General features: G+C 40.8%; 1 long non-coding RNA gene across 1 annotated transcript; it reads left to right on the forward strand.

Annotated features, from left to right (window-relative positions):
* The first annotated feature begins 2234 nt into the window (after positions 1–2234).
* On the forward strand, positions 2235–20414 carry LOC131518116 (uncharacterized). The gene is made up of 3 exons (XR_009264923.1): positions 2235–3060; positions 19662–19851; positions 20237–20414. It is a non-coding gene; the product is annotated as an uncharacterized LOC131518116 (long non-coding RNA).
* Positions 20415–20861: the final 447 nt, after the last annotated feature.

Genomic DNA, 20861 nt, shown 5'->3' on the forward strand with positions numbered 1-20861 from the left:
TTAAACAGGCTCCATGCTAAGAAAGAATCTTAAACAGCCTAACATAGGGATTGATCCCATGACCCTGGGATCATGACCTGAACAGAAATAAAGAGTGGGATGCTTACCCCACTGAACCACCCAGGCGCTCTGTGGAGTCACTTTTGTTTTTTTTTTTTTAATTTTTTTTTTTTTTCAACGTTTTTTTATTTATTTTTGGGACAGAGAGAGACAGAGCATGAACGGGGGAGGGGCAGAGAGAGAGAGGGAGACACAGAATTGGAAACAGGCTCCAGGCCCCGAGCCATCAGCCCAGAGCCTGACGCGGGGCTGCAACTCACGGACCGCGAGATCGTGACCTGGCTGAAGTCGGACGCTTAACCGACTGCGCCACCCAGGCGCCCCTGTGGAGTCACTTTTGAAATAACCTATACTCAAATCCAGTCCTCAGGCTTAGCTTCTGGAAGAATGCAACTAGCAAATGTATAATCAGGCTCAGCGGGCATCAGAGGAAGTCTTGAATGTGATAGGATATCGCTAAAGGCATCGTGCGTAAGGGCAAATGTTCTTGTCGAAAGAAGGGGGAGGTCCCACAGGTGCACCTCCTGTTCTGTACCATAAACTAAGGCCATACCTCCTTCTTGACATCTCTTGTCCTCTGGGTAAGAAAGCATCATATAGAAACACCTTCTTCCCACGTGGAAGCAGCCTGTCCAAGACCAGCATGCAGAGTAATTGTCACAATTCGTTATGTACTAGGGAAGTGCTCTTCAGAATCTTTGAAGCTCAGGCTTTCTAGAATTCTACCTCCATTCAGAGAGGACATCATGACGTCCTGCAGGGAAGTACGTCCAATGGGAAATGATGGCTGGAGTCCAGCGTGGGAGCACATATCAGTTAGCCCCTAAGGAAGGTGGACTCACCTGCCTTGAATTTGGCATCTTGTCCTGTGCCCTGCTGTTGGCCTTGGATTTACCGTGTTGACCACTCAAACATAACTTTGTAATAAAGTCAGTGGGGTTTACATTCCTTAACAGCATGTGTCATGCACCAGCTGTTTGGTAGAGAAATGTGACATTCTGTTACAAGTACCTTCGCCAAGAAAATGGGTGATTTTGGTCTCCAGCACATGAGAAGCCTGGGCCAATTTCCCTGCCAAGCATATTTTTCCAGAACATTAATCTGCTATAAATCACTTAAGTCAGTCTCCAGAACCATTCTGATCCCCATAATTTTAATTTACATAATTCATCAATTAAAAATATTGGAGGAGAAATAAATGTGTTGCTGCAGAACATATTCTCTTGACCCTCCATCCATAAAATTACATCCTATAAACTTTAGGCTCTGGATTGGGCTCTGAATGAGTTTGCTACTCCCCTAGATCAACTGCAAGGAAAAATTCTCATTTTTTAAAAGTCCCTTTTCTATACATATTTTGTTATCTGTTAGACCCATGTTTGCATTCTCTCTAAACATTGATTTTCACACCTCTGTATTGGTAATAATAATAATTCCTATCGTAACAAGCTATTACAAGAATGAATAAGAAGATACATATAAAGCATCTAACAAAAGTCTGTTCTATAATTGGGACTTGTAGTACATATTTGACATTCTTTGTCCATTTGGCATCCAAATCCCATCCCTGTATCTAAGTCATTCCCTGCCTCTTGCATCTTGGTGGGAAATAGACACTGAAAACTCCAGATACCAATTTTTCACATTGGCTGGTCCATGTTGATTGTTGACCCAGCTCTGACCTTGCTTTTCTGCTTGTGAAAGTGCTCATGCTTTTCTGCTCTTGAAAACTGCCTGATTCAGGTGTTAACGTCTGCAGGGAGAAGTCTGTCCTCACTTGTTTCTCCTGGTTCCAGGATATCTCGAGCCCTAGTGGGTCAAGGCATGAGGATTGGATTTAGGGCAGTGGAAATGAAAGGGAAAAAAAAAGGTTCAAACCTTCAAGAGACTTCTGAAAACATTATTAGCATGGATTTAAGAGATGCCTCTTCTTGTTGAGGCAGTGTCACATCTCTAGATCATGTTTGGCCAAGTCTTTCCATTTTTGTGACAGATACTAAGTATAAAATTGATGAAAACCATAGAAGAGAGAGAGCGCAGGGGTTACATGAGGCAACCGACTACATCAAATTTGTAAATTGAAAAACGAATTATTTCTTCAAGTGATTATTTTCTGAGCTCACTCGAAACCATCATCTATGGAGCACCCAATCAGTTCCAAATAACAGGGTTTGAGATTTTACTGGATTCAAGACATCGTGTTTATCATTTATCATTTATGGTGTGTTTGTTTTTCGGAGGAATAAATCAGCCTGGAATCAAATGTTTACATTCATTTTTCAACTATGTCCTGGCTTAACTATCACTGATGTCTATACTGAAGCAGGGAACTGCACAGTTAAAAAAAAAAAAAATCTTGTCTGTCTATGCATAGAGTGTTCTTTCTTTTCAGGGTACTAGCATTCACCAGGGTACTGGTCTTGAGATCCAAAAAGAGAATCTACCCAGATCCTATCAGGAAAATCTGCTTTATAATTCCCTGAAGCCATACACAACAGATGCTCCATTATATATAACCTGGATTCTTGAAATAAAACATGACTGAATTCAAAGAACATTTAGGTAAACCTGGGTGACCTGATTACACTGTTTTAACGCTCTAACTAAGGTCGAGGGCTGCCCATGATTTCATCACAAATTAGGCAAGTATTTGAGGGAAATTCTTAAAAAAGAACGGCATGTCCTCACGTACGGATCAGCAAGTGAGCAATGTTCCTGCTGTGCTTTAGAAAGAGGTGCCAGCTCGATGAGATGCTGTCGACATGACAGAAAGCCACCTGCTGCCAATTTCTACTTCCCAGTATGAAAACCAGTCTTCTCATGGATTATCGCTGCTGGTAGGAGACAGAAAATTGCCCCTGCCCTTGCTGACTGTGGTTAACTGGTCGGGGAGCTTCGTATCCTGGGTCTTGGAAAATTCAGAGGGGTACAAAGACACAAAATGACAGGAAGAGGTCGGGACACTCTGTGACAATGGAGAACACAGCCACGTATTCCACAGTAAGTCAGGGAGGGGACACCAGGCTGGATCACTCATCACTCTTGAAATGCCCTTTTAAAAAAGCACATTTCAGTCCAAAGAATAGCACTCTGACTTTACATGCACCAAGTGTTAATTTTCTAGGAGCCGCAGCTCTTATTTTTTATTTATTTTATTTTTTGCTTGCATGTAAAAAAAAAAAAAGATGTGTCACTATAACACTGGGGAATACTTTTACAGAAAAAAAATCTATAATTATTTTTATTTTTTAATATATCCTAATTTGGGGCCACGTGAAAGGATATTGATATAGGTATTATAAGTGAGAGGATATAATTTATAATTCTTGCTTTAATAATAAAGTTTTATATAATAAAGTTTAATAAAGTTCAGATATTTGCTTGGATTTTCTTTCTTAATTAACATTAGTAATAAATGTGTAATAGCTTGTGTATTTGAGATACATGATATCTAAATTTATGGAAATGTAATGATCATTTTTTTTTATTTGTGAGAGAGAGAGAGAGAGAGAGAGAGAGCACATGTGAGATCAAGGGAGAGGGGCAGAGGGAGGGAGAAGAAGGGAGAGAAAGAGAGAATCTTAAGCAGGGTCCATGCTCAGCGTGGAGCCCAATGTGGAGCTCAATACCATGACCTTGGGATCACGACCTCAGCTGAAATCAAGAGTCGGAGGCTTAACCAACTGAGCCACCCAGGCGCCCCTACGATCATTTCTAATTGTGGATACTAAAAACGAAAATATGATAAATGTTCCCAATTTGTCATCACCATGGATAAGGGTTAACACATTTCTTTTTCTTCTGTGCAATTATTTCTCAAGATGAAATTTTGGGACTGCAATTATTGACAGAAAGGCACGCACCTGTGTGTTGTGTTCCTAAATACCTTCTTGTGGATGGTGCACAGCGTAAGCTCAATGACGCTATTCACAGAGCTTCCCTCCTCCCCAGAGTTGCACATTGTTTGTGGTACCCACTGCGGGGGTGCAGTTTCAACTGTACAACCTTCTGTAGAAGCCCTGGATGCATCTAGAAATACCAACCTATTATTAGCCACTTCCTCAAGGATTAGACCAAAGAATCTCAAGGAAAGAAAAAAAAGAATTTTACCCTCTTGCACAACTTGTGCTTTAGCAGTTAATTAAGATATAAGGACAGAAGAATCAACAATAAAAGTAAAATTGCCACATTCCTTTATAGGACTCATGACTAGCTGATCGTATGGTATTGAGATCAATTTGTGTGTGTGTGTGTGTGTGTGTTTAGAGAAAGTTAAAAATTTGTGAATTGAGTTTGGATTTTCAAAGAATAAATGAATAAACATGGCAAGAAAAATTAAAAGAAGGAAATATATACATCTGAAGAAAGAAATTTAGACAAATGTACAAAAACAGTGGAAATGATAAATATCATGACTACATCTTTGAAAACTCTAATACAAGGACGAATTGTTGGTAAATCTAACAATGGAAATATAGTGAAAATAATAAATGGACCATTTAAAAACGAGAAAAGGTAAACAACCAATATCAAAGATGTTAACTTCATATGAATATTATATTAATATTTATTAAATTTGAAAAAGGCAATAAATCATATGTCTTATTAAAAAAAACCAGAAACGTTGTAATGTATAAACTTGTCAAATCACTAAGTTGTATACCTGAAACCAATGTGTGTCAACTATACTAAAAAACGACCATAAATACCAATATGCATTAATTAAATAAAAAACATAAACAGACGTATGACCAAAAAAAATTCACAAAGATGTTATAGTTTACTAGTCTAGGAAATCAGAATCTCATTCTTAAATTGTTTCAGACATTCAATGAGGAAATAATCTTTTGTTGCATAAAAAAATAATAGCAAAGATATGATCAGATGATAACATTCTTTTTATAAGGCTAAGTTCACTGCGATTTTCAAACAAAGACACTGGGAAGATTTGGGTAGGAAGGTGACAGCCGTGTATGAGCCAAGGGTGAGGTCTGGAACAGATTCTTTCCTCACCACCCTCAAAGAGAACCCCGCTGACACCTTGGTCTTGGACTTGAGCTTCTAGCCTCCAGAAATGTGAAAAGATAGATTTCCCTTGTTTAAGTCATTCAGTCTGTGGTACTTTGTTAAAGTAGCCTTAGCAAACAAATACAAGGTCTTTCTCTTCTCTTTTCTTTTCTTCTTTCTTTTCTTTCTTTCTTTCTCCCTTTGTCACTTAAAATAATTTCATTGGAGGACATTAAGAAAAAATTTTTTTAAATGTGTTACTTCTGTACATGGGTTTTCACACTACTTATCAATAACTTGATTGATCTGTGTGGGGTGTGATTTGAGTCCCTTGGAGCTGTATTGGTAATGCTATAATTAGCATTCGGAACCAGCAACTCAGGCTGAGGGGGGAGGGAGCCACCAGACTAGCTATAAGGCAATTCTCACAGTGTCTCTGAGTTTAGTTCATCAGATAATAAAGCCGGGAAAAGTGAGTGAGAGTCTTTGTGCCAATAACAGTGTTGGCAAGAATAGAAGAGGAAAAGTCATTACTCGTGCACACCAGCTCCATTTGAGCAAAACTGCGTTGCTCAGCGATGTTGAGTTTTTATAGCTATTCTTTTATAGCTATAAAAATACCTTTACTTTTGATACTCCTGAAGGAAAAATAATGTGGTTATTGCCAAGCTGCAACTCTAAAGCACAAAGCATCTTTATTCCCATTGAATCAATTGCCTTATAATTCAAGTCCTGGCCACACAAACATTTTATAAACTACTGTAATGGAAATTAAAATTTGGTTATGCATAGAGGGAGAATCCTACAAGGATCAAGTAGGCTGTTCATATCCTGCAGCATTTCTAAACCCACTGGAGGACTGGGTAGGCAACTTTCATACTAAATGCCTTGGTGTAAACTTCACTTCTCCAAAGAAAAGTGCTCTCTTCCATCATCCCCCTAAATCTGCATATTTCCAGAGAAAACAGGGAACACCAGTGTGAGCAGGTGACAAGTGGACATTGACCCACTCCTCTTTGAGTAGAGGGTGGCTGAAACTGCAGAGCCCTGGGGATAGGTGCTCCATCCCAAGGGGCATGGCTTCTTCCCTTGGAGAGCTGAGTGTGCAGAAAATCTACTTCCTGCTAAGAAGGGGAACACATTGTGGATGGCTATGCAAATTCTGCAGGTTATTAAAATGTTGGCTCAACATTCTTTAAAGCACCCTGTTCATCAAGGCCATCATGTCTATGAGTAGGATGCAATGCCAGTAGTGAAATAAAAGAGTTACTCTGGAAGTCAGGAGAAAGGAATCCTGGCTCCAGCCATCAGTGCTGTGTGGCCTGGGGCACTGCTGGACCACAGCATCCACAAAATTCACCTGCTGTGTCCAGGGCAAACAAAGCTTCCAGCAGAGGGTCTGGTCTATCCCAGATCTTCGGACAGTGTTATGTGATTGCAAATTCACCCGAGAAAGTCGATTATCGCCATACAATTTACCCATCAGAGAATGCAGAAAAAGCAGTGGACAGAACGTAGTACTGTACAAATAAAAAGCTTATATGAGAATAGAGAGACTCTCTCATAGTCAGGTTTCTATTTTCAACCCAAAGTGCTATTCAACTCAACATGGATCTGGGACAGTATTATCTTAATACCTTAAGTTCGGTAAGAAAAAGGACAGCAACAATCACCATAATTTTGCAATTTTTAAAATTTATTTTTAATTGTGGCAAACTATACATAACATGAAGTTTACCATTTAAACACTCTGTCCAGTGGCGTCAAATTCATTCACATTGCACAACCATCACCAATGTCCATCTCCAGAACTTTTTTCATCTTGCAAAATTGGGAAAGAAAGCAAAGGTATTATTACTGCTAGACAGAATGATTATACACATGAAAAATATACAATATGCTAGAATTATAAATAAGCATTTATTGAAATGATCAGACACAAAGGAAATGCTCAGAAATGGATAGCGTTAGAATATATGTATAAAATTCACCTAGGAAATAATGCAAAGTAGGTTACTTTTCACAAAATCAAAAACCATAAGATACTTACAAGGAAATGTGAGGAAAGGTGGCATGTGAATTTTAAATACAACAGAGCCTTCTTTGTTAATCATTCCCCAAAGTGAAGACTCTTGTTTTTTTTCAATAGGCAGATTATGTTAATTCATACATTTAAAACAATTCCAATCAAAATTCCAACCAAGCTTATATTTAAACTGGTGAGACAGGATGTTCAAAAGCCAGTTCAAAGTAAGATCATTGTGGGGGCACCTGGGAGTCTCAATCAGTTGAGCATCTGACTCTTGATTTCGGCTCAGGTCATAATCTCACGGTCATGGGATCAAGCCCCCCGTGGGGCTCTGTGCTGACAGTGTGGAGCTTGCTTGGGATTTCTCTCTCTCCCTCTTTTTCTGCCCCTCCCCGGCACATGTACACATACCGTCTCTCTCAAAATAAATAAATAAATTTAAAAGAAACCACAAAGTAAGATTATGGTAGAAAGAGGGCACCGAGGACCCTAGCCTGCTAAATATTAAAATATATTACAAACCAAAGTCATTTAAGCAGTGTGGCACTGGCACCAAAATGAAGGTATAAGTCCTCAGGAATGGGTCAATATCTGAAATATTGCATGGGTGCTTAACACGTTCAAATCAAGAAAATAAGAAAGAATCAATTAATAATAATGAAATAGCAAATTGAAGGAAAAAAGAGTAAGTTTTTCGGCTTATATATGACACTATACTCCAAAACACATTTAAGTTACCTTTAAGTTTACACTAAAGTGCAGAATAGATTTTAAATTTTAATGTTTTTTCTAAAAAAAATGAATATTTATTTTTGAGAGAGAGAGACAGAGCACAAGCAGGGGGAGGGGCAGAGAGAGAGGGAGACACAGAATTTGAAGCAGGCTCTGAGCTGTCAGCACAGAGCCGGGCACAGGGCTCGAACTCACAAACCGTGAGATCGTGACCTGAGCCGAAGACAGACGCTTAACCGACAGAACCACCCTGGCGCCCCTAAATTTTTGTTTTAAAGATATACTCATAGTTCAATAAAATATTAACCAGGTCATTGGGGAAATGATCAAGACCTTTTCAACTTAAGAAGGGAAAAAAAATCACTAAATAATACATAAAATATTTCAAATACATAAAATATTCAAAAATACATTAATCTGTTAATAAAAAATAAAAAAATTTAAAAGTACACAATATTAAAAAATTCTCACTAAATTTGATGAAACATACAAGAAATTAATATTTGCAACATGGTAAAAGCTCATTCAATTTTATTAAGTAAGCAGGAAGACCATATAGATATATGGGCCAGAGACAACAGGTAATATTTGTTGAGTGTTTGAGCCAAGCAGTTATTTACATTAGCTCATATGACCCTCGCCACAACTCCATGAGACCAGAGATTTTAATAGGTCCATTTTCTAGATATTACCCCACTTGGTCCCGTAGACATAGAAAGCAGAGGCTGGAAATTTTGCTCTACTACTCTTGTTTTTCCTTTTAGATATTCCAAAAAATTAAATTACACAGCATAAATGGTCAGAAGTGTTCTGCAATTCACTGACTTAATATTCATCGAGTCTCTACTATATATCATATAGTGTGCTGCGCACTAGGGATTGGAGACAGATCAAGATAGTTTTCAGACATCCAGTGGAGGAAACAGGCATGTAAAATAACCATGAACAATATGATGTGCAAATTAAATGCAATTAAATGCAAATTAAAACATTAGAGGTACTGTTTTGATGACCAAGCCAAAATTTGAAATATTAGAAAGCTTTAAAGAGTTGATATAAGTCTTTTAAGAGGCAACATACAAGAACATATTAAGAATTTCAGAATGTGAGGTGCCTGGGTGGCTCAGTCGGTTAAGCATCCAACTTTGGCTCAGGCCATGATTTCACGGTTTGTGGGTTTGTGCCCCACATTAGTCTCTATGCTGACAGCTCAGGGCCTGGAGCCCGCTTCAGATTCTGTGTCTCCCTCTCTATGACCCTCCTCCACTCACTCTCTGTCTCTCTCTCAAAAATAAATATTAAAAAAAAAAAGAGTTTCAGAATGTTTATTCCCTTTGATTCAGTAATCTCTTTTATTCTTGGAAATTCATCTTAAAGAAATAATTCATTAGAAGGAAACAAAACTATCGCTCATTAATTAACATTTTAAATATTTATTTGTGCCTATTGCCTATCAGATGCTGTTAGGATCAGGGGAGAAGACAAACAAAAAACTCATTCCAAAAATCCCTTCATGCCAGCCCTCTTTGCGACAGTGAAAACTGGAAACCACCGTAATGTTCAATTATGGAGAGTTATTTTATGTATTATGGTACATTGACTTGCATAAATATAGCCAATATTAAAATTATATGTCAAAATTACATAGGAAAAAGGGCATTTTCATGATACATTGCTAACTTGAAAATATTAAATTTTGCATAAAGTTCTGTTGCAGCATTTGCTCATAAAGGCAAAAAGCTAGACACTTATATACAAATAAGACAGACAAGTTTTATTAGGGTTTGGGGATTATGAATGACTTTTATTTTACAAAATTAATATTACCGCTATATAGCTTTTTTGACAAAAAAAAAAAAAAAGGCAGAGAAAAGAGAAAGAATTCCTATAACCAAAGAGTGATCCTGGAAGAGATTAATAATTGATTACAAAGGGGTTTGCAAACACAAAGTTCTGTGTAACAGCTCACAGAATAACAAGCCAGAACTTGCAAGATTTGAAGGGAGTAGCTTCCCTGCCTGCCTTACACAGACAGACAGTACAGAGAAGTCAGAAGATGGGATAAAAGATTGCACTAAAATCTCATCCCATATAACATTGTAATTACTCTGAAATTATTGGCTCCAAAGTCCCACTAACAATACAGCACTTGCTAAGTGTTGTCAAATATAATTGTATTCACGACACCCAGGGTCAAGTATTCAGCATACAAAATATATTTTCACAGACTTACAAAAATGATAAAACACTTCAGTGATTTGTGGTCCCTTTGAGCCTGACTCTTAGCCCAATTAGGTGCTCTTAAATCAACTGACATGCCACCTAGAAAGCCAGAACCCTGGTCCCTCTGACTTTTTTCTTGAACCCTCTGCTGCCTTCCGGTTCCTGACACCTTGGTATTCTGGAGTCTGACCTTCTGTCAACAAGAAAGAAGCAGTGGGAAAAAAAATAAGAAAAACGTTCTCCAATGCAAGATCTAACATGAATTTCTCTGCCCAAAATGAATATTCCATGTAAGGGGGCAAGGATGGGCAAGGAGAGAGTTCCTCAGAGACAAGCTTTTTGCTCAGCCAAGCTAGTGAGGACTCAGTTTACCAAAGAAAAACAGAATGTCTCAGTGAGGCAGGCGATATGGTTCCTATGATTTGGGGTGTTTCATAGCGGCTTCACTAGATGTCAAAGTCAGCTGTGGGCTGGGTGCAGTTCTCATGACATACAGCACTTGGCTCCTGTGAACAGGACAACAGATGAGTCTGAACAGGGGCCGTGGCCCTTATGACAGCACAAGGCAAAATTAACTCATCACAGACAGTGTAAGATGCTATAGTCTGGGTTCAATTTCTCCTGCACATTGTTTTTGCAGCTGGAGTGATGCTTGGTTCTGTAACTCACAATTACTATTGACCCTTTTTTTTTTTTAATTTTTTTTTCAACGTTTTTTATTTATTTTTGGGACAGAGAGAGACAGAGCATAAACGGGGGAGGGTCAGAGAGAGAGGGAGACACAGAATCGGAAACAGGCTCCAGGCTCCGAGCCATCAGCCCAGAGCCTGACGCGGGGCTCGAACTCACGGACCGCGAGATTGTGACCTGGCTGAAGTCGGACACTTAACCGACTGCGCCACCCAGGCGCCCCTACTGTTGACCCTTGAATGATGCAGTGGATAGAAGCGTGGACCCTCTGTGCAGCTGAAAATCTAACTTTTGAGTCCCCTAAAACTTAACTACTAATAGCCTATTGTTTGACTGGAATCCTTACAATAACATGAATAGTTGATGAACACGTATTTTGTGTGTGGTGTGCCTTATATACTGTATTCTTGCAATAAAGTAAGCTAGAGGAAAGGAAAACGTTATTAAGAAAATCATAAGGAGGGGCACCGGGGTGGCTCCATTGTTTAAGCATCCAATTCTTGATTTCAGCACAAGTCATGCTCTCACAGTTCATGAGTTCAAGCCCTGCATCAGACTCTGCACTGATATGTGGAGCCTGTTCAGGATTCTCTCTGTCTCTCTCTCTCTCTCTGTCTCTCTGCCCCTCCCATGCTGTTTCTCTCTCTCTCTCTCTCAAAACTAAGCAGACAAATAAAAAACTTGAAAATTAAAACAAATTAATCAAAAAAGAAAATCATAAGGAAGAAAACATACATTTACAGAACTGTACTGTAAAAAAAAATGCATTTAAGTGGACCCTTCACAGTTCAAACCCATGTTGTTCAAGGCCAACTATGTATCTACACTCCCCAAATGTATCTACATTGATCCATCTATTCTTCTATCAGTTCAGAACTGCTTTGACTGTTTTCCTCTTTGATCAAGATTGCACTTGCCATAGACATCTCACTCTTGCCTCGGATGTGAATTGGTGGATCCCTTATAGACCATAAACGACACTGCTCGGCTTCAACACTGCTCTGTCCACTGCCTCTGGCCTCATCCTTCCCCCACTGGAATGATGATTGAGATTGCTCCTTTGGCATTATTCCTTGGTTCTTTTGAGCTAAAACTGGCTATTGCCTTCCATAATGCACTTGCCTTTCCTGATAGAATGCACATGGCCAGCATGCTGGTGAAGTTGGCCATCAAGGAGACATTCATGAAATTTTATTGTAGATATGCCAGTGTAATCTAGACCCTATTTCCAATTAACCTCCATATCAGAAAAGATGTGAGAAGATGATCACTGCCCAGGTAGCTAACCAACAGCTACATGATTTCCCCAGCATCCCACCACGAATCACGTGTCACAGGCAGCATTAGAAGTCAGTGTCTAATCTGGTGCACCTATCTAATGCAAGGAAATTTTAGCCTGCTAGCTATGTGAGCAAAGATATTTCAAACACAATTTCTAAGGTTTTCCTCTTTGGGTGCTTGATTATTTCATTTAGTCCAAGATGATCCGGTAATATCAAAGCTTCCAAAATGTCTTGCTCGACTCAATAAGTGGGTGTCCCTCAGTTTTACATTTAAGGCAGAAATGAGATACATACAAAGCAAGGGAGATTGGAAGAGGAAAGGAGGGCTCAAGATGGTGATGGTGGGGGATACAACATTTGCTGGTTTCCATGATATGAAAACTCTCACAATGGCCAATTTCAAGCTACTGCCACTGTGAGGTCAACCAGCTTGCCAAATTCCTGAAAATTCAACAGTTAGCTCTCTCAAGCCACTCCGAGCGGACTCCCACACAATGCTGGCTCTGCCTGTCCTTCCTGTTAGGAGTTACCACCTGAGGATATGGTTTTGGTGATCACATACTTGCATTAATACTATTCTGTTGCTCTATTTGTTTTTGGTGGCCCATAAGTATTTTTCCCAGTGCCACTGATATGTGAAATGTAACTCAATTACTTCTTGGCTGAGGTATGGGCATAAGTTCTGCCATATGAAAGAGGAGAAATGCTTGTGGCTATGCCCTTTTAAGCATTTCTCCTCCAACTCTTTCTGGCATCTAGCCTGATGTAAGGGAACAGCTCATAAACAGAGACTGGGAAATATGTTAATATTTTAATCACAAATGTTTGTGAAAGCTTCTCTGTGTGTCAGGCTTGAACCCATAAAAGGTCCCAAGATTCTTCCAGCCATGAAGTTGCATTACTTCAGGATATGGAAGAATCTCAAAACACCATGTCAACTAAAGTAAGAGGGAAGCCCCAGTGACCATAACAATAAGAGAAAAACCAATACATCATATATTTTACAGCCCTTTAGTTTATGGAGCTCTTGTGCACACACCTTCACAGTTCTGGGTATTGCATAAGAGGGCATTCATAAATGGGAGCACATCCAGAGGAGACCAATAACGATAAGAGGTGCTCATGCTTTTGGAATGTTTACAATGGCCATGCACTCTACTGATGGCATTACATGTTCAGCCCTATTTCATTCTTTCAGCTCCACTATGTTCTGCGTAGGTAAGGGAACTCACAAATGGAATTATGATTGGTAATATGTCCTCTGTTGTGTATGTGGTAAATAATAAAGCCAATATTTACAACCAGGGAGTCTAATTCCATCCACAAGATGTGCCCTTAAGTATCAGATAGTATTCAAACCATGTTTTGTCTGGAATATAGACTAACCAGTGACATATTAACTGTTTTCAAGTTCTCAAAAGCTCCCCTTCCCACTACATTGCAGCTAGATTGCAGAATGACCTCTATGGGTATCCCAAAAGAAAGCATTGGGACGACAGTGTCAAAAGACTGACTTGAAGACAATAATAAGTTCACCTCTCTCTTTGCAAGGGCCCGGAGTGGAAGGGGCCATCATGGGAAACCATGATTTTCTCATCATTGGAGGTTTCCAGACAAACGTTCCCCTGGATTATAGGTGTGGGACACTTGAATGGGGCTTAAGAAGTGTAGTTTGAATTGGATAACTTCTCTGTGCTATCCAATATTCATTGGATTTGCACATGTGGCCATTTGAATTAAAATCAAAGTTACAAATTCAGTTCCTCACTCACATTAGCCACTTTGCACATACTTAATAGCCACATGTGACTACTGGCTGCCATGTTGGATGGTACAGGTATACAGAACATTTCCAACATCGCTGAAAGTTCTACTGAACGGTGTTATTCTCAAATGTCAAGTCTGCCTTTTAGCATTCTCTCTGCCTTTGAGAAAAGCACGGTAATTATTCTGAATTCACAGACGAGGAAATTAAGGACGAAAACTTTATTTTCTAGTCTGTGTTTACATTTCATGAGCCTCTGATACCCACACTTGCCTTGATCCTCACCACCAAAGTCCCCTCTCTACCGCTGCAGCCACTGGGGCTGTGGGGTGTACACTCAGGCTCCCTCAATCATTTTGAACGCTTCCTCTTTGTGACCACGGGAGAAGTTGGCAATGTGCTGTTTGGCGCATAAATAATTATCAGTTATTTCTGCCTCCCCTTTAATTTGCTCACAGAGCATTTCCTGAGAAGATCTTTGAAAGCAATTGGGCCACAACACTCTGTGGGCAACGAGAAGAATTACAGTGGTTGGGAGGAAGATAAATAGTGATGTCAGCTTGATTACAGTGCTGGTTACTGCTCAGTAGAAACTTTGGAAAAAGAGCCTTTCTACAGGAAATCCATTTACAGACAGCCCAGCACAGCGCCGCCTGTTGCCTGACAAGGGTGTAGCAAAGGAAGCCCACTGGTATGGGGCTGGTGGGTTTCTGTGGAAGGTGCTGGCCTCACAGGACTTCCTCAGTTCAGCACAACTGAAATGTATTCATTTCAACAATCAAATAATGGATTTAAGAAGAAAGGTATTGAAGACCTATGTGCTATGCTTTCTGGCTATTCAATAAATCCATGCAGATCTGCTACAAACAGGCTGACTTTCTAATAATGACCTTTGTAGATAGTGTCTTAACAAGAAATAGGTCAGAAGTAAGCATGTTTGGGTTGTATATGCTTTAATTTCGGATAACTTGCAAAAAGTTACACCTTCTTTGTGTCAAGAATGAAATTGGATACATCCTTTAAGTAGGATACCTTATCCTACTTAATTTACATAGTGGCAATGCGGGATAGATACTATCACCATTCCAATTTTATAAGTGAGGAAGCAATAATGGGATAAATAGTTAATCCCAGGTCTTCAGATTCTGACTCCAAGGCTTTTCCCACTGATATGGTGATACCTCTCAGGGAAAAGGCAGCATAACATTTTAACCTGAATGACCTATTCCTGGATTCCACGGACACATCGCTGTATCGCTTCCGTGTCTCACCAACTTCCCTCCTGTCTGTCTCCAAACATCATCTTCGGTACGAGTCTTAATGCTACCAAAATGTAAGTTGGTCGGTCTTCCTGGGTTCCTATATGACATTTCTCTCACCTAAAAATGTGTTCGGTCTTCCCTCATAACTCTTTATGAATCCCTTACTTACAAGATCAGTTCGATAATCTTGTCACCCCAGAAGACACCTGGAGAATGCCCACAAATCACAAGTTGTGAAGGATTACTGAACAGACCCACATTTCCTCCGAACGTATTTATAACGCCGACACAATATCACTAACTGGTTCTCATGGCCCACGTCTTGTCATGCACACATCTTGCATATCTTTAATTGTGTATCTTTCTTGAGGAAGAAAGTTGTCTTCCACCACTAGTTCTTTTGTTTACAGTCTCTCCACATTTTTGACCGAGGGAACTTTCAGTGTTCACATTTAGGATGAGAGATCGAGTTGTATAAACAGGTTGATTCTTTTAAAATGTGAACTCACAGGTTTTATCCCACCTTTTAAAAAAAATTTTTTTTAACGTTCATTCATTTTTGAGAGACAGAGAGAGGCAGAGCATGAACGGGGAAGGGGCAGAGAGAGGGAGACACGGAATCCAAAGCAGGCTCCGGGCTCCAAGCTGTCAGCACAGAGCCCGACACGGGGCCTCGAACTCACAGACCGCAAGATCATGACCTGAGCCAAAATCAGACGCTCAACTGACTGAGCCTCCCAGGCGCCCCTTTTCCTACTTTTTTTTAAAGCCACCCATCTACTTCAGTGCCCTCATACAGTTATAAATTAAAATTCATACTGCTTATTACATTCAGTATCTCTTTCTTCAATAACCATAATGACTCTTGACCATTAAGAGACATCAAGTCAACCACTTGGATGTATACATTATATCAACTACACTCTACTCTTGTCATCTGAATTATTATCAGAGGTGGAGAGTAACTGAGGGAGCACTAAAAATAAATCATCACCGTTATAAGCCATTATAATAGGTTATTCAATTTGATGAATGATGTTACTTTGACCTCACATCACATTTATCTTGCAAGGAACTGACGTACTTCACGGTACTTACTAAATGTCTAAAATTCACTCACGTCCAGTGTATGGGGACCGTGGCGTCTTCACAGAATGATACATCTGGGCTGGCCATAATCACCAGCAACATCTGAGGAATCCTGAAGGATGAGGAGGAATCCCTTTTAAGTGAGTGGATCTTAAGAAATTGAAGTTTATCCTTTGAAGTCATGACCGGTTTTTTAAAAAATCCTTTTCTAAAATCGCTGACATAAATTTGTGTGTGTGTGTGTGTGTGTGTATACGCTCTCTCACACACACACATATTTTGTTTTCCCTTAAGAATATAAGGTAGCACGTATGACACAATTTACCCTTGGGTTCATGACCCAGGGTAATTGTTGAACATCAGACAATGCCCATACAGGCAAGGCATGTATAATCCTAAAGAGCACAGACTTTGGAGTATAAAAAACCTATATTGAAGTCTTTGCTTTATCATTTAGTGTGCTTTAGGGTGCGAGTAACGTAAAACCGCAATTCATGTACCTCACACGGCAAAGAAATTAAAGAAATCAGGAGTGAGGGACAGTTAATTTGTCACTTGAGGAAGTCATCACAGACCCAGATTCTTTGTAATACAAATAATAATAATAATAACTTACTATTATTATTACTATGATTATCAGTATCATTTTGGCCTTCCTTAGTGCTTTGCATTTGTCTTTAGGAGACAGCACGACATTACAGCATATGTCCCAGTCAGCCGCGGTAGCATCCAGTAAAAGGAGACACTGTCTCTTCTTTGGGTCTCTTTTTGAAAGGAACAAATCTTTTCCCGGCAGTGTCAGAGCCTCCCTGCTGTGTGTTCTGGATTGGAATTGGGTCAGGTGCACACCCCTTAAGCAGTCACTGCAGGAGGGGTGGGATTATCAGGAGCCGCTTGGGCCAGTGGGGATTCATCCCCTGGGACTGAGGCACCCTGCGCCGTGAAGAAGGACAAGCAAAACCTGAGGATTTACAAGAAGAAGGAAGAATGGGGGCGCCTGGGTGGCTCAGTCGGTTGAGCGGGCCAATTTCGGCTCAGGTCATGATCTCGCGGTCCGTGAGTTCCAGCCCCGCGTCATGCTCTGTGCTGACCGCTCAGAGCCTGCAGCCTGTTTCAGATTCTGTGTCTCCCTCTCTCTGACCCTCCCTGTTCATGCTCTGTCTCTCCCTGTCTCAAAAATAAAATAAATAAATAAATAAATAAATAAATAAATAAATAAAATTTAAAAAAATAAGAAGGAAGAATGGAGGGTGCAGAAGGAACCAGGGTCCACTAGCTTGAGTTCTTGGGCGCATTACAAAACATCTTCAAGGCTTCACTTCTAACTCTGAAAAACGGAACGAACACCTGCACCTCACAGAAGGGTAAGAATTCGAAAAGGTGACCTTTAGGGTGCTTGGATGGCTCCGTCAGTTAAGTGCCCAACCTTGGCTCAGGTCATCATCTCCCAGTTTATGAGTTCCAGCCCTGCGTCGGGCTTTTTGCTGACAGCCTGCTTTGGATACTGTATCTCCCTCTCTCTCTCTCTGCCCCTCCTCTGCTCGCGCTCTGTCTGTCTCTCTCTCTCTCTCTCAAAACTAAATAAACATTTTTAAAAAATTTTAAAGGAAAGGTGATCTTTTCCCAGGGCCTGGCACATTAGCAATGTTAGTGGTTTGTTTTGTCTCACTGCAGTCTGCACTACACTTCCTTGCTAATGCTTTCCCCACTCACTCCTTTGTGAACTGTGCTGTGCCCAGTCACTGGTTTGGGGAACTCTCATTGAGTTTGCCTTTCATCACTGTCCCTAGTCTTTTCAGTTTAGGTTGGCTGTCACTCCCTTTCCTCCTCTGTCTTGTCTTTTTGTTGGTTTCTTTCTTTCTTTCTCTCTCTCCAACTTTATCTTCACTGTACTTTTCTCTCTGTAAGCATTACTCTGTGTGTGTGTGTGTGTGTGTGTGTGCGCGCGCGCATGGGTGTGTGTTTAAGATATATTTATCGCTCATAGGGAGAGAAATTTCTTCTGCTTCACGAACACCCTCAGACCCTGGAAACACTCCACATTCATCTGAAGGTAACCAGAAAATTTTCTCTCTAGATCCCTGTGTAATTATGTTTGTACTATTACATTTAAAATCAGAATTGGTTGATTAAGACGAGTGGTGATAAGCTGAAAGAACATTCAACAAACATCTCACGTTCCCATCACTGTGCTAAATACTAGGCTGAGGCAAAGGTGAAGCCCAGAAAAAGCCAAAGGAAAGAAAAGTCTGAGGAATGGTGCGTTCGTACGAAGTAATGATGATCGATAAGGTAGAAAATGCAGTGTGAAGACACATTGGGAGAAATTTGAGCTCCATGCCAAAAAGTTGGGACTTTATATTTTTGTCGCGAGGCAGGGGACAGAGCGGGACCATTAGATATTTTAATTAGATATGAAATATGAAGAAAACATAATTATAGAACTTCATTTGGCAGTAGTATAAAAGAATAATTGGAAGGAGTACAAAGCACTCCAATCAAGCCAGCTAGACTATCAGGCAGGTTAGGCTAGGTTATGCTAAAGAGGCGAGCAGCCCCCAAACTCTCCTGACTTAAAACAAAGAAACAAACAAAAAAAGTGTATTTTTTATTCATATGACCTGTTTGTTGCCAGGACACAGGGAGCTCTGTTCTTTATGTTCACACAGGGATCTAACTCGATAGAGTGATGGTGGTACCACTGTCTCAAACTTTGACAAAGCAAAAGAAAGCCCCGGAGGGTCTCACACCAGCCATTGCCGGCTTGGCGCTGAAATGAATCACGCAGCGGTGGGCTAGAGCCAGTTGTGGCCTTTCTTTCCCAACTTCACACTCAGAGATGTCAAGTTGGTAGCTTGAGATCATCCGAGGTGGGATTACTTGCACCGCAGAAATTGGCAAGCCCTACAAATCGTGACTCCCTCCCTGCTCCAAAGAACCAGTTGTTAAACATTTGCCAACACACCACTGGACTCACTTCACCTGTCGTTCACAACTCTTTGGCCAACCCAAACCCGAAGGGATGGAGAAGTCCCATCCTACCATTGCCTTGTAGGCAGAGAGCCAGGAATATTTTGTGAGCAACATTAGTGACAACCACAGGGTAATGCAAGGGCCCACGTGTTCATTCATCTACACATTCCTTCCACCGCTGTGTATGGAACACTTCAGATTTTAGCCAAGGAGCAATAAAAATGGGAAGCAGAGGAGTTTTCAGCACGAGTGGTATGGCAGTTGTCGGTGTGTTGCCTCTCAGCTCCTAATCTGCCCTTCATGTCTTTGCTTGGGTACTAGAGATGGATCTTGTAAACATCTCTCTTTTGCTGGTAGAGGTTGCAGACAGATACTGCAGAAGGAAAGGGCTTTTGGTACCGGTGAGATTTTGTTTTTTAAGTTTTTATCCCAAGCAGGAATGGGGCTCGATCCTGTGAACTGACTCAAGCTGAAATAAAGAGTCAAGATGCTGAACTGACTGAGCCATCCAAGCGCCTTATGGTGTCATTTCTCTATTGATTCTGCAGTACTCATCTGGCATGAGAGCTACCAGTGGAATTCATGCCCAGAAAGTTTCAGAGGGACCCTCAAGGGTAGCTTTTTACCAGGTTCCAAGGATGCTTCAGGCAACTTCCCAACATCTACAGCAGCATCATCTGCAGGTGGCTTCCTGGTGGCTTTCCAGTGAGTCCTACTGATGCCACAGCCAATCCCCCGGTGAGTTCAGCAGAATTCACCATGAACAGCCTTTTCTAGCATACCAGTAGATGGTTTCCTACCCACCAGCTTTAGTCTGGCAGCACCCCAGGAGACTTCTAGCTTGCCAGCCCCAACCCACAGTTCTCCGGCTGTCAACCTCAACCCCCCAGCTGTGAATTAACTCTGGCCAAGGCAACCCAGTGAACTTCTTGCCATCTAGTGGGCTGCAACCACATCCCCACATCCTCCCCACTGAAGTTGGATTCCTGACCTTGGGTAGGAGGGCTCTCTCCCAAGTTTGGGTACTCCCCCTTAGCCTTAGGGTATTCTTTAGTATTTATCCTTAGTAGTGAATTAGCAAAAGATGGTTAACAATTATTTGTTTTAAATCTTCCCTATTCAGCGCCTGGGTAGCTCAGTCAGTTAAGCGTCCGACTTCAGCTCAGGTCATGATCTCACGGTCTGTGAGTTCGAGCCCCGTGTCAGGCTCTGTGTTGACAGCTCAGAGCCTGGAGCCTGCTTCAGATTCCATGTCTCCCTCTCTCTCTGCCCCTTCCCTGCTCATGCTCTGTCTCTCCTTCTCTCCCAAAAATAAATAAACATAAAAAAAAAAAAATTTAAGTCTTCCCTGTTCAAATCATTGTGTGGTTTCTTCTTCCAGGACTGGATCCTAATATAGGAGGGAAAACTAGATTTAATAAAGATAATTTAGGCTACAGTGCAATGAACAGTCTGGAGCCGGTCAGGAGTAAAGGTAGGGAGACCAGCGAAGTGGCAGGTGATGGTTAGCTGGATGAGCTCAGATGACAGCAGTATCAATCAAGAGATATGGACGTTTTTAGGAACTAAGTAAGTTGGTCCTGATCATGGGTTTGAGTGGATGAAAGAAAGTTGAATTGTGGTGTTAGCCACCACATTAGAGGGCACCGAGGGAAGATAAGATTAGATTTAGAGAACCAGATCATGGGTGGTTTGGGCCTTGTTGAATTGGATATACCTTGAGTTACCTAAATGAAGATGTCAAGGCA

This window comes from Neofelis nebulosa, chromosome 7 (genome assembly GCF_028018385.1).
Source record: "Neofelis nebulosa isolate mNeoNeb1 chromosome 7, mNeoNeb1.pri, whole genome shotgun sequence".
In the NCBI taxonomy this organism is placed as follows: Eukaryota; Metazoa; Chordata; class Mammalia; order Carnivora; family Felidae; genus Neofelis; species Neofelis nebulosa.